Source organism: Macrobrachium rosenbergii, chromosome 21 (genome assembly GCF_040412425.1).
Source record: "Macrobrachium rosenbergii isolate ZJJX-2024 chromosome 21, ASM4041242v1, whole genome shotgun sequence".
NCBI classification, from domain to species: Eukaryota; Metazoa; Arthropoda; class Malacostraca; order Decapoda; family Palaemonidae; genus Macrobrachium; species Macrobrachium rosenbergii.
Window position 1 is genome coordinate 39629308 of NC_089761.1, and position 11152 is coordinate 39640459.

The following is an 11152-nucleotide window of genomic DNA, read 5'->3' on the forward strand; positions in this document are numbered from 1 at the left end:
CCGCCCATAGCTACAACCCCTTTCATTCCTTTACTGTGCCTCCATACATATCTTTCTTCCCCTTGCTATCCACCCTCTCCTAACAATTATTACATCGTGCAACTGCGAGGATTTCCTCCTGTTACACCTTTCAAACCTACTCTCAATTTCCTTTCCAGCGCTGAATGAGCTCATAGGTCCCAGTGATTATCCTTTGCCTAAACTCTATGTTCCATTCCATTCCATCTAAAGTTAAGCCTAGGTGAGGTCACAATAGGCTTTTAGTTCAGACCAGTCTGGTATAAAGACATAATATAAAAATAGCTTCTAATGCAAAGCAAATGTGTGACTATTTACATCATGTATAGTTGCAATTTTCACACACAGTTGTTTTCAGTTTCAGATTTAGCTGGCAAGAATTGATTATCCAGCACGGGCTCTTAATTAATTTCAGAGCAGCCCAATAAAATGACAATATTTTTATATAGCAGACAAATTCAACCTTTTTTAAATCGAAAAGTAAAGATATATTACTAGTATTGTCAAGCCAACGTCGCCTCAACAACCGAACACATGTTTTTCTAGTATCAAAACATTGTGTCCGAAAGCATCATAAATTATTTCGTTTTAATTCAATATACAAGTAAACCTTTTGAAAAACTGTAAAATCTATTGAAATTAATGTATTTAGTTTATAAATCTAGAATATTATACTAATTTCTTGGTAAAATAATATGTAGAATTTAATATCTGCCTTAAACTTCCATCTTTACTATAACCGATGAACGAACGAATACTGTAGATCATAGAAGTATTTTAAATAAAGTGGTTTGTTTATAATGTCTCAAACATATACGAAGCCATGCTGATATTTGTTACTCTGAATTGCTTTCTTTGAAGCATCGTGCCTCAGATTATAAAAATGAATAAAAAAAAAAGATAAACTTGAAAAATACTGCTGGAGCAAAAATAAATATAACACGAATACTGCTGGAGCAAAAATAATTATAACACAAATGCTGCTGGAGCAAAAATAATCATAAAACTATTTCACCAATGAAACTCGGTTACGCCGTTCTCTCTGGGACCATAAGCTGCAACTTTTGCAATTTAACAAATGCGTACCCGCATTATCAAACGTCATTGTTGGTCGTGGAGAGTCCAGATGTCCACACCAGGCGTCTTTACCACGCTTGGGGTGAGTTTAAGTTTACAAAATGATTTATCTGGAAGCTGAGAATGCTTTGGCTGTGTCACCCAAGTTTGTTGAAACACAACAAATAAAAAACATCAGATTATCTAAATGAAAAATTCAAACTTAGCATTTACTGATCAGCGAAATATTTGCAGCGAATTGTCATTAAGCTCTTATAGTTTTCAGTTTTTTCATGGGACTAGAACCACTGCTACCTCTGGTAATCACATGTAATATATTTCTTGTTAATGAGGAATGCAGTTAAGTATGGCGAGCGAGAAATAATCAAGAAACATTTTCCTGGTCAGACAACCTGAAATCTGATTCAAAATTTTCCAGGAAACAGAAAAATGAAACTAAAATTATTACTGATTTTTTGCTTTCACCTTTGCACAAGGCTGCGTTTGGTATCACATTACAAGTGTTGGATTTCATTGGTAAATGTTTTTTTTTTTATTGCAGTTAGAATCAGTTCGATCACTGAGAGATAAATGAGTCTAATTATATCAAATCAGGCGACTAAAATAAACTTTCTGAATTCCACTATAAGATATAGATTGCAGTACAATCATGCAGTCAAGCATCTTATTATTATTACTTCATATACACACGCACATAGGCATATAAACTTGAAAATTACATACATGGATCTTATGCAATTATATAATGAGAATAGCTCGTCATCAATTCAAATTTGCATGTACAGTACACCAGAAATGTGATAAATTGCACATGAGGCACTAGAGACCGTATATGAATGTGATAAATCACTGATTGCATATCATTTATCATGTCATCTAGTTACGATATTCCTTATTTTCCTTCTTGCCCCGTATGATGACGTCACTGAATATGAGACGAGACCACACGACATTAGAGCTTTCAAAGAATTCAGGGGAAAAAATGTTGGACGCTCAATGTTTGATGGCACTCACATATTTGCTAAATTAATCATTTATTTTTCTTTGCATACTGAATACTTTTAGACAGAATATCGGTAATAACTATTAATATGCAACGCTGTTTCAGTGAAGTTAAAGTGATTTTTAAAAGACTATGTTTATACAATCTTTGCGGTCATGGTAATTCATATATTCATTATTCCTTCTGTTGTGCAGATTTGTAACCTGCTGTTTTGTTATAATTTTTAATAGGAAATATCTTAGTTATTTATTTATTGATTTATTAAAGTATTTGTTTATTCATTTATTTATTCCTTCGTATCGGGGACCCTCAAAAATACTCTTCCCTTGTTTCATTTCCGTCTGAAGTATCCTTTGAAAATCCATTCTTCCCTCTCTAGCCAATGGGCTTGTCTTTTACAAACCCTCCAGCCAATAAGAGAAGCTAACAATAATTAGTCCTTTGCTTCTTTCGTTGGAAGTCTTTGATTGGCTGAGAAGAATTCTTGGTTGACTTCGGAGCTCGTTTTCAGTTATCATCCTCAAAAGCTTTGCAGATTTCGTGGTGCGAAGGTCCCTGTGGAAAGCAGTTCTGCCGTAAATTCAAGTTTTCTCAAGGTAAGGCCGGTTTTTTCTCTTCGTTTAAAATTAGCTGGTGTTAAGAATTCAAGATGTGAGAGTTATAGTTTTAATCGGTGGTTTCAAAGAAAACTTTACATTTCTCAAATGTGTGAACTTGATAACTGGATGCCGATTGTAAGAAACTATGGCATTGTAGGCTACCTATTAGTCAGGGCTGCAGGTTTCAGGTTCTACAAAGTGACTGTGAATTTACAGGAAATGTTCCTAAGATCGTTAATTTTTTAAATGTTTTGTGAAGTGAATGTTGCATTAAAGGTTTTTATAAAACCTTGCTTACATTGCTGCTAATTTTCTCATAGCCTCGTGGTTAGTCTTTCGCCTACTCATTAGGCGTTTTTTAGCGCATGTTAACCACTGCCAACCAAGACCTTGCTGCTAGTTGGATGAATGATCGAGCGGAGACTTCAGATAGTAGATACTCAGTTCTGGGCAGAACTAGTGAGTCAATTGTTGAGGTTAATTTCTATCCGGTGTAAATTGTGCATATAGTTCACGCGTCTTGGGGAATTGGCCGGACGTAACTTTATCCACTGTTTAAAGTACCTGCAAAGTGTATTTTAGTTCATTCCCTTAAGGCGTGTTACTCAGTCTTTGATAAGGAAATGTGGTGTAGGATCAAGCACTGACTTCCCTGAAGAAATGTATACCTGAGTAGTCCAAACGTGGCCGGGTTAATTAACTTGACCTATTATGATCGTATGGACGCCGGATGTAAGAAACCGTATGGTATTGTTCCTATTTAGTCCGGGCTGCAAGTTTGTTTGTATAAAGTGAGGCCGTGAGTTTATAGGAAATACTCCGTTTTTATTTAAGGTTCTGTGAAATACTCTGCTCTAAAAGTAATAAAATCCGCTTAAAAGCAACTGGTGGTAGTCTGGCTTTCGCTATGTTTCATAGCCTAGTGATTAGTATTTCGCCTACTCGCTAGTCGTCTCGAGTGTTAACTGCTGTTTACTGGAGTTATCGAGCAGAGACTCCAGGTAAGTCGAGATTAACTGAACGAGGATGGATTTGTAAGTCTATTCTCAAATCCTGGACAGAATTTGCCGTTAAGCTTGAGTTTAGAAGGCAAAGTTAATTTCGATTTGTTATATGTAGAAATTGAGTAGTGTATATGACTTACGCGTCTGAAGTCTTGCACATTTTCAAATTGGCCGGAATTTTTATTCACCTAGTTGTATTCACTTAAAGAACCTGTAAGGTGTTTTTGCTAATTCCTGTTTAAGGCGTATTATCCCTTCTCTGTTGTAGGATTAAGTGTGGTGTAGGATTAAGAGCGGACTCCCGTGAAGAAATGTGTACTGTAACTTTAAAAGTCTATAGACATGACTAGGTTAATTGGTAAAGTAGGTTAATCGGCTTGACCAATCTCGATCGTATGACACAAGACGTACCGTGTACACTGTGCTGAATTCATTGTACCTCTATAGGAGCTTTTTATACTTGGCTAATTCGTGGAGGTATTAAGTTCTTATGGAAGCGAGTTTACGTGTGGGCGTCCGTTTTGAGTTTTTCTTCCCCCGCTTAGTGTTAATATCTTGTCAGGAACTATTTTCTTGCTGTAAGCCGAATCTAGGATTAAATACTACGAATTTTCTCTGGCGTGGATGTGGAGGAAATTATCTTGGTACCGCTTATTTTCGGTGCATGCAAGTTTATATTCTCCTGGAAAAGTGTCAAGGATTGTTTGTTAGTGAAACTTCTAAAGAAAATTACTCTTTGAGCGCGCTACAGTTTCCATAATGAATAGCCACACTGACTCAAATTCCCACGAATTTGTGAATTGTTTAATTTGGCAAATGTTTCTTAACTATACAGGTAATACATAAAGTTCCCATTACTTTGAGGTAATCAGTTCTGTTGAATTTCACTAAAATATTTGCGTTAGTTATATTTTTCTGCGTATCAGGAATGTTGTACGGCAAAGAGCGGTCAATAGTTTACTCACTGTGGTCCTGCCCATGACTTAATTTTTTAGAGATTTCCATTTTAACGAAAAGATTGACCCAAGTTTTGTTTGGTTTGTTTTTACTAAGTTGACTGTTTACTTGTTTTTGTATGACAAATTTTAACGGTTGTATACGCAAGCTGAGTATTTCATCGTAAGGTATGCCTTAATCTTTTCAAGCAACCTCCAGCAAGATAATGGAATTTTGTTTGAGGAGGTATCTGGAGACAGTAATCTTCCCTGATAGTTTCGAGTCTGGATGAAGTACGAAGTAATTCTGGGGTAACCACTGTTTCATAGCGAGTAACAAACTAGTACTTTCTTTGTGGGGGGGGGGGGTTATGATAAAATTGGTGCTTATAACGCCTCCCTGAACTTTGTTTTTAAAGTGAACATTCAACCTGAGTTTCATTTTTGCTAAGAAAATCAACTTGAGCGCACAGTTATTCAAAGTACCTTTTTAGTCTGCTAAAAGGAACTACAACACTTGGGCTATACTGAAGCACTGTGTGTTCGCTCCGTCGTGTTTTATAGCGTTTAGAGGTAGAGGTGGTTTGTGTTGTCTTAGTAGAAACAAACTTGTCCCGGGTATAAGTAAGCGGTCTTGTGATGAGGGTATTGTATAATTTTCTCACTGTATAAGGCAGGTACCAGGAATTTTAAATCACTCTTAAAAAGCCTGTTTCTAAAAGGCATCCTTTGTGCCAAATATCGTGCTGGTATGATGCCGGGCTGCATCTCAACCAGCCGTTACCACGAGGTTATTGGCATTTCTTTAGAGTTTCTACTAGATTCGTTAAAATTCTTAGAATAACTGGGCTTTATGAATCTTAATGCTGCTGTCATTCCCTTCTGTCATAGTACAGATTGATTCCCGTAAGTTATTTCCAAAATTATGTATGCTAAGGATGTGAAAATCCTGCGATATGATGAATTACTAGTGTCCAAATCTCACTGAATTTTGTCAACTAGAATTTTAAGTTCCAGCGGCTTGAGGGTTTGGAAGTGTCTTAAGCATGCGACGACTGAATTCTTCAGTTTGTTTGTGTGTTAACGAAAACTGTATGCACTAAGAATGTATGGGCAGTTTATTAGTAATTCTAAATGTTAATTTGAGCGAAGGTAATCTTAAAAAAAAATTAAGTGGTTATTGCTAATCAAATGTACTGTACAGTCATGGGAGCTGGCAACATAACTAGGCAATTATTCTTTATGCTCAGTAAAATTCTTACTGGCGCTACTTGTATTACTTGCACTTAAAGGCATTTTTGTACAGCGTCATAATTTAACTTTGCGATATTGGTTTGTCTAATTTTTTCCATGTTTTAACTTGGTTGATGTTGATTCTTAAAGTATGAATAAGCTATGTATCTGATTATTGAGAGGGTTAATAAACTATAATCACTCGCTGATTATGTAGGCTAATTCTTATTAAAAACAGCAATGGGTAAGTCAGGTTGATTGTGTGACTGTAATTCTTCGTCTCGTGACTTTCTAACATATTTTAACTTTTCAGAAGGAAAGTCTCAGCTGGTGATTGCTCCAAGATACTAGAGTCTCAGAGCAGATGGACAGACAAGAGTTGAAAGGATGAGTTAAGTGGAGATGGACAGCCCCCCAAAAATCCGTTGTTTTCCAGCAATTGCTCCTGCCGAAGACCTTGAAGCCTTCCAACTAATGGAGTACCATGATGAATGAGTTCTTGGATCTAAAGTAAGCTATGGATTGTTGCCAGATGAGTTCCAAGTTTTCATTTTGCTATGGTCGCAGTTTTTTTATTCAAGCATATTTCAGTGTTTTTTTGGCATGCTATACCTCAGATCTTGTAGCCTTAGCGAAATGAATGAAGCTTTATGTAAATTTCAACTTTCTATAGCCTACGTCTTTATGGTTCAAAAATTTGATTTTACATGTACCGATCTCAATATTTAAAGCATAACTTCATCTCCATCCAAATATCGAAGTTGGCAATTAAAAACTGGCAAATGTCTTTGAGACCTTTTAGTAAACACGAAAGCTATCAATCTTAAGCATTGCAATATTTAGGTGTAATCTATTCATAGGGAACAAGCCCTAAGGTGCCATTAACTTGAAATTCAATACTCCAAAGAATATGGCGTTCATTAGGAAGTGGTAAGAGGAAGTAAAGGGAAATGGAAGAGATCCCACTTATTAAAAAAAAGTAAATGTATTAAAATAGCCTAATAGCAATAGCCTTAGTTTAATTAAGGTTCTTCAGAATATTTTTCCCCATGTTTTCCATTCATGAAATAGTTGCATTGGTATCGAAGATTGCACAGTTGTGAATAAGGTACATAAGTGCCCACGCAGCAGTTAAAGGTAATTGTAGTTTATTAGGTGTACATCTCTTTTCTAGATTGTGTTAGACTTGTCTTCGTTCAAAATTCAACTAGCTCTTCCTTTTTGTAGTATTCTTATGTGCGGTCTTCAGGTGCTTGGATAGTTATGTCATCAGTCTGTATTTTGCTAGCTCTTGATGTTGACGTGTGGCAGTTTCATCCTCTGCACTCTTAACCTGACCTAGCAATTTTTGCTTGGCAACACGAGGCAGGCCGCTGCTGCAAATAGTGGTTTTCTAGTTACCAGCTTTAATGCTGCTCAGTTTGTTAGTTTTGTTTAGGCAACAACTACAATGTGGACTGGTTTTAGTGCAGATGTGAATCTTCTGATCTTCAAAATCTTCAAATGTTCGTGATTAGCAAATTCATACCAGCTTTCTGCTGACTCCTCCCCTTCTGTATTCAGGTGTATTGGGTCTTTATATTACCCCGTAAGTAACCTCTTTGAACGTGACAGGCCGACTTCCATTTGGAGCCGCCTTGGGTTTACGTATAGCCTGAAAGTTCATAAGGGTTTACAGATGAAGGTTTAAAGCTGAGTTCGGCCTTTGCATTTTATGAATCAAGAGAGCTTCTTTAAGGTGGTTGTAGAGGAGAATCGTTAGCTGAAGACTTAGTACACTTCATATTTTGAAGCTTTTATAGCTGAAGAGGGCAATTTCCAGTTCTGATTGTTTTGAAGTTAACTTCTAATAATCTGCGGCTGATATTTGAGTTAATGGCAACCCGTCTTGACAGGATTATTGTTATAACTTAACCCTGGTTAAATACTAGGTTCTGGTCTCAATGCAATTTTGCATAACTACACAACTTGCTTTTGTGGCAAGTGCTGCGAATGGTATAAAGCATAAGGGTGACTTCCGGTTTGGTTGGACGAGATGTTCCTGAAAGCTTGTAAATCTTAATCAGATTGCTATAGCATAGAACTTTGGTCCAGTATTAGTTTGGGAGAAATTTAGTTTGAATAATTGGTATTATTGTTTTGTCTGCTTTGGAGGATTCTAGTGTAGGGAAGAGTGTTTTAGCTGAACAGGAAGTGAACTTTGAAATTCGATAAGGTTTTCTGTTGAATCAAATGTGGCGTTTACCCGAAATCCACTCGAGAAGCTTTAGGGCAAGAAAACAAACCAATGATCTGACAAATTTATAAAGAAAAAAAATTCCAAGTGGAGTTTGACTATTTCAAAGGGTAAATTCTGATATTTTAAACATAAAAAAAATTAAAGGTATATCTCTTTGGGCTATAGATTTAACTTGATTTTAATCTTAAAATTTTGTGGCAAGGAATTTTAGGTAAAAAGTATTTTGAATAATTATTCGTGCGCTGTTTGAGTTGAATGACATATCCAGCTGCCAAACTAGAAGTCAGTCAGGCTACAATAACGTAAATTCGACCATAGTTTTAAAATCCATAAACAAAGCCTCTCTCGTCAATCTGTTAGTCCCTATTCTTTACATCGTATACCGTGGGTTAATGAGGAATATTCTAATAAACTGGTGCTATTGTTGCCGTATAAGAAATCTTATTTTAAGATCTGGTATAGCTTGTCAAAAACTTCAAGAATGATCAGCAGGTTTTAGTAACGGACTCTAAACTCAAATTTTTTTTTTTTTTTTTTAGTAAAAGTTGACTGGTATCTACATGTTGACAATGTGTTCAGCTTTTTAAAATTGGTAGTATGTACTGTGCTGAAAATTTATAATTACCATTGCAGCTGCTGCAGAGTAATTTGTAGTATAAATATTTAACTGAGAAGTTTGAAGTTCAGAAAGATACTAACTAATGTACAGTATAGTATGTTTTTCAGTGAAATTTAATGCAGTTTTTACTTCAGTAGAGCTAGAAACGTGGCCGTAATTGGTCTGACTGGCTGAGAGGTACTTTTTTTTATTCTAACAGTTTCTTCCTTTCAGGAATAACTTGGTTTTTTTGATGAAGCGGAAACATCGGCTGAAGAGGTTGGAGGTCTCCTTGTACTAATTCGGAAAGACGGTAGAAGTTATTTTAGTAATTCCTAATATTCGAGTCGAAGATTTGCAAGAGCGGAGGAGCTATCGAGGAAACGGCTGATTGCAAGAACAGGAAAGTGGACAAGCCACTGTAAAGGAAGGACTTAACAAAATGATAGACCAGAAATGTCAGAGTATTGAGTGAATGTTCTACCAGGATCTGACAGCGTAGTGGAGCAGGACCGCCAAGAGAATAGTGAAGAATCCGCTCCCGAAGGGAAGCAGCACAGGGAAAAAAAAAAGTATCAGGCTGGTAGAGACCTAAAAGTCAAGGTTAGAGAACCACCACACTAGGGCCCGGTAACCTCCGTACCCACATCTGAGGTAATAATGGGGTTCATTAGAATCGTTTATACAATAAAAGAGATGTACTGATTAGAAACATTTTTATTCTCCTGTTATATTCTCTTAAAGCTGTTTCAAAGTAATTAGGCCTTGCGGCCTTGCATCCGGAAGTTATATAAGGCTGCTCTCTCGGGCTATTCACCTTACTTTATTACTCAGTTCTTCGTGAGTCGTTCTCCCTTCAGGGATGTCTAATATGAAAAATCAGTCTTTCGTCAAGGTTGTTCCGCCTGTAAGGAATCTGATTTTCATATTTGAGACTTCAACTTCATGTTGGTGCCTTCAAGGATGTTTTATTTATTCTGCTGCAGTTTCATCTGGGATGCCTTTTCACTCGGTCTGCTGCATATCCATGTCGACTGAGGTATTTATCTTCCTGTATTGTGTTATGTCGGGGAAGCTCCATTTCGTCCGAAAATACCTGTGGAGAAATTAAATTTCAGTAATTTTCTTTCGGTTCAGGAAAGAACTACAAAATTTCGTACACCAGGAGTAAAATCTTAATTTCAAAAACCAGCAAATATATTTCACGATGTAAATAGTTTTTTGAAGAACAGTTGTAATAATTTTCAGAGTAATTTTTTAAAAAAAAAAAAAAAAAAAAAGTTGAAATTTAACAAAATTTCATCTTAAAGCTAAATGATATTTCGAGAAACATTCTTCCATTCAAAACTTACCGTTAGCAATTACGTCAACATAGTTATTTCCCTTACACACACCATTTTACTTTCATCAATTTACAGCCCAGCGGAACGTATAAACTACCTTCATCTATATGGTACCTGTAAAATTAAAGCATTAACCTAAACAGGCTTAACCTATCTTATTCTTAGTAAAAAATTTCATGGTAGTACTGATTTTTGCTACACATGAATTCAGGGGGGTAAGAAATTGATATATTAAACATTAATAACAAAGCATCTGATATATTAAACATTAATAACATCAACAGCATCAGTAACATAACCGATCTTTAGAATAGTAAGTAAAGCGATTTTAATCGCTGATTTTAATTAAACTAAAAAAAAACTTAATCGCTGATTTTAAAACATATCAAACTAGAAAACGTCATATCCTTTAATTAAACTAAAAAAAAAACAATCGCTGATTTTAAAACATATCAAACTAGAAAACGTCATATCCTCAGTTAACAGTCTTAGAACTCGCTTAAACTGAAGGTTCAACAATGATACTGATGCATTTCCTCGTCCTTGTTAGTAGTCTCAAATGAACACCAAGGACGACGATCACAAAGTGAGCAATATTTCTTCGTTCTCACTTTTCATGCTGTCATTCTCTGTTGCCGCATGTGCTGGACACATGTAGGATACTCTCTCAACAGCTGCGCCTGAACATTTTCCACTCATTTTCTTAAACCTCAGATCATTTATTTACAGCAATTTAAACCGTTCCTCAAATTACTGCCTCAACTCTGGGTATTATTACTCCTGAAACAGAAAACATTAGCTGAAATATGAGTGCCATAATGCATAACTCAATATGTCAAAAAAAAATAAAAAGGCCTCAAAATTTATCTTAAAAGCTTTGGTGTAAAACTTCTGAACTCTTCTTCATGAACAAATCTGGGGATATATGCCCAATCTCTTTACTGAACATATAGACAAACAAGGCTTACAGGTTCTTCAATAAATGGTTTTGTCTTCAGTGACATTCAGTAAATTAACTATACCAAGAGGTTATGAAGCTTGAAACTTTCGGGTACAACTGATTACTTTCCCATCTATATAACCCACATACATATCTTAAGACT

At 35.9% G+C, this 11152-nt stretch overlaps 1 long non-coding RNA gene across 1 annotated transcript; it reads left to right on the forward strand.

The window, feature by feature from the left end:
* Positions 1 to 1596: 1596 nt before the first annotated feature.
* LOC136849966 (uncharacterized) lies at positions 1597 to 6526 on the forward strand. The gene is made up of 2 exons (XR_010856495.1): positions 1597 to 2694; positions 6183 to 6526. It is a non-coding gene; the product is annotated as an uncharacterized lncRNA (long non-coding RNA).
* The last annotated feature ends 4626 nt before the right edge of the window (positions 6527 to 11152 follow it).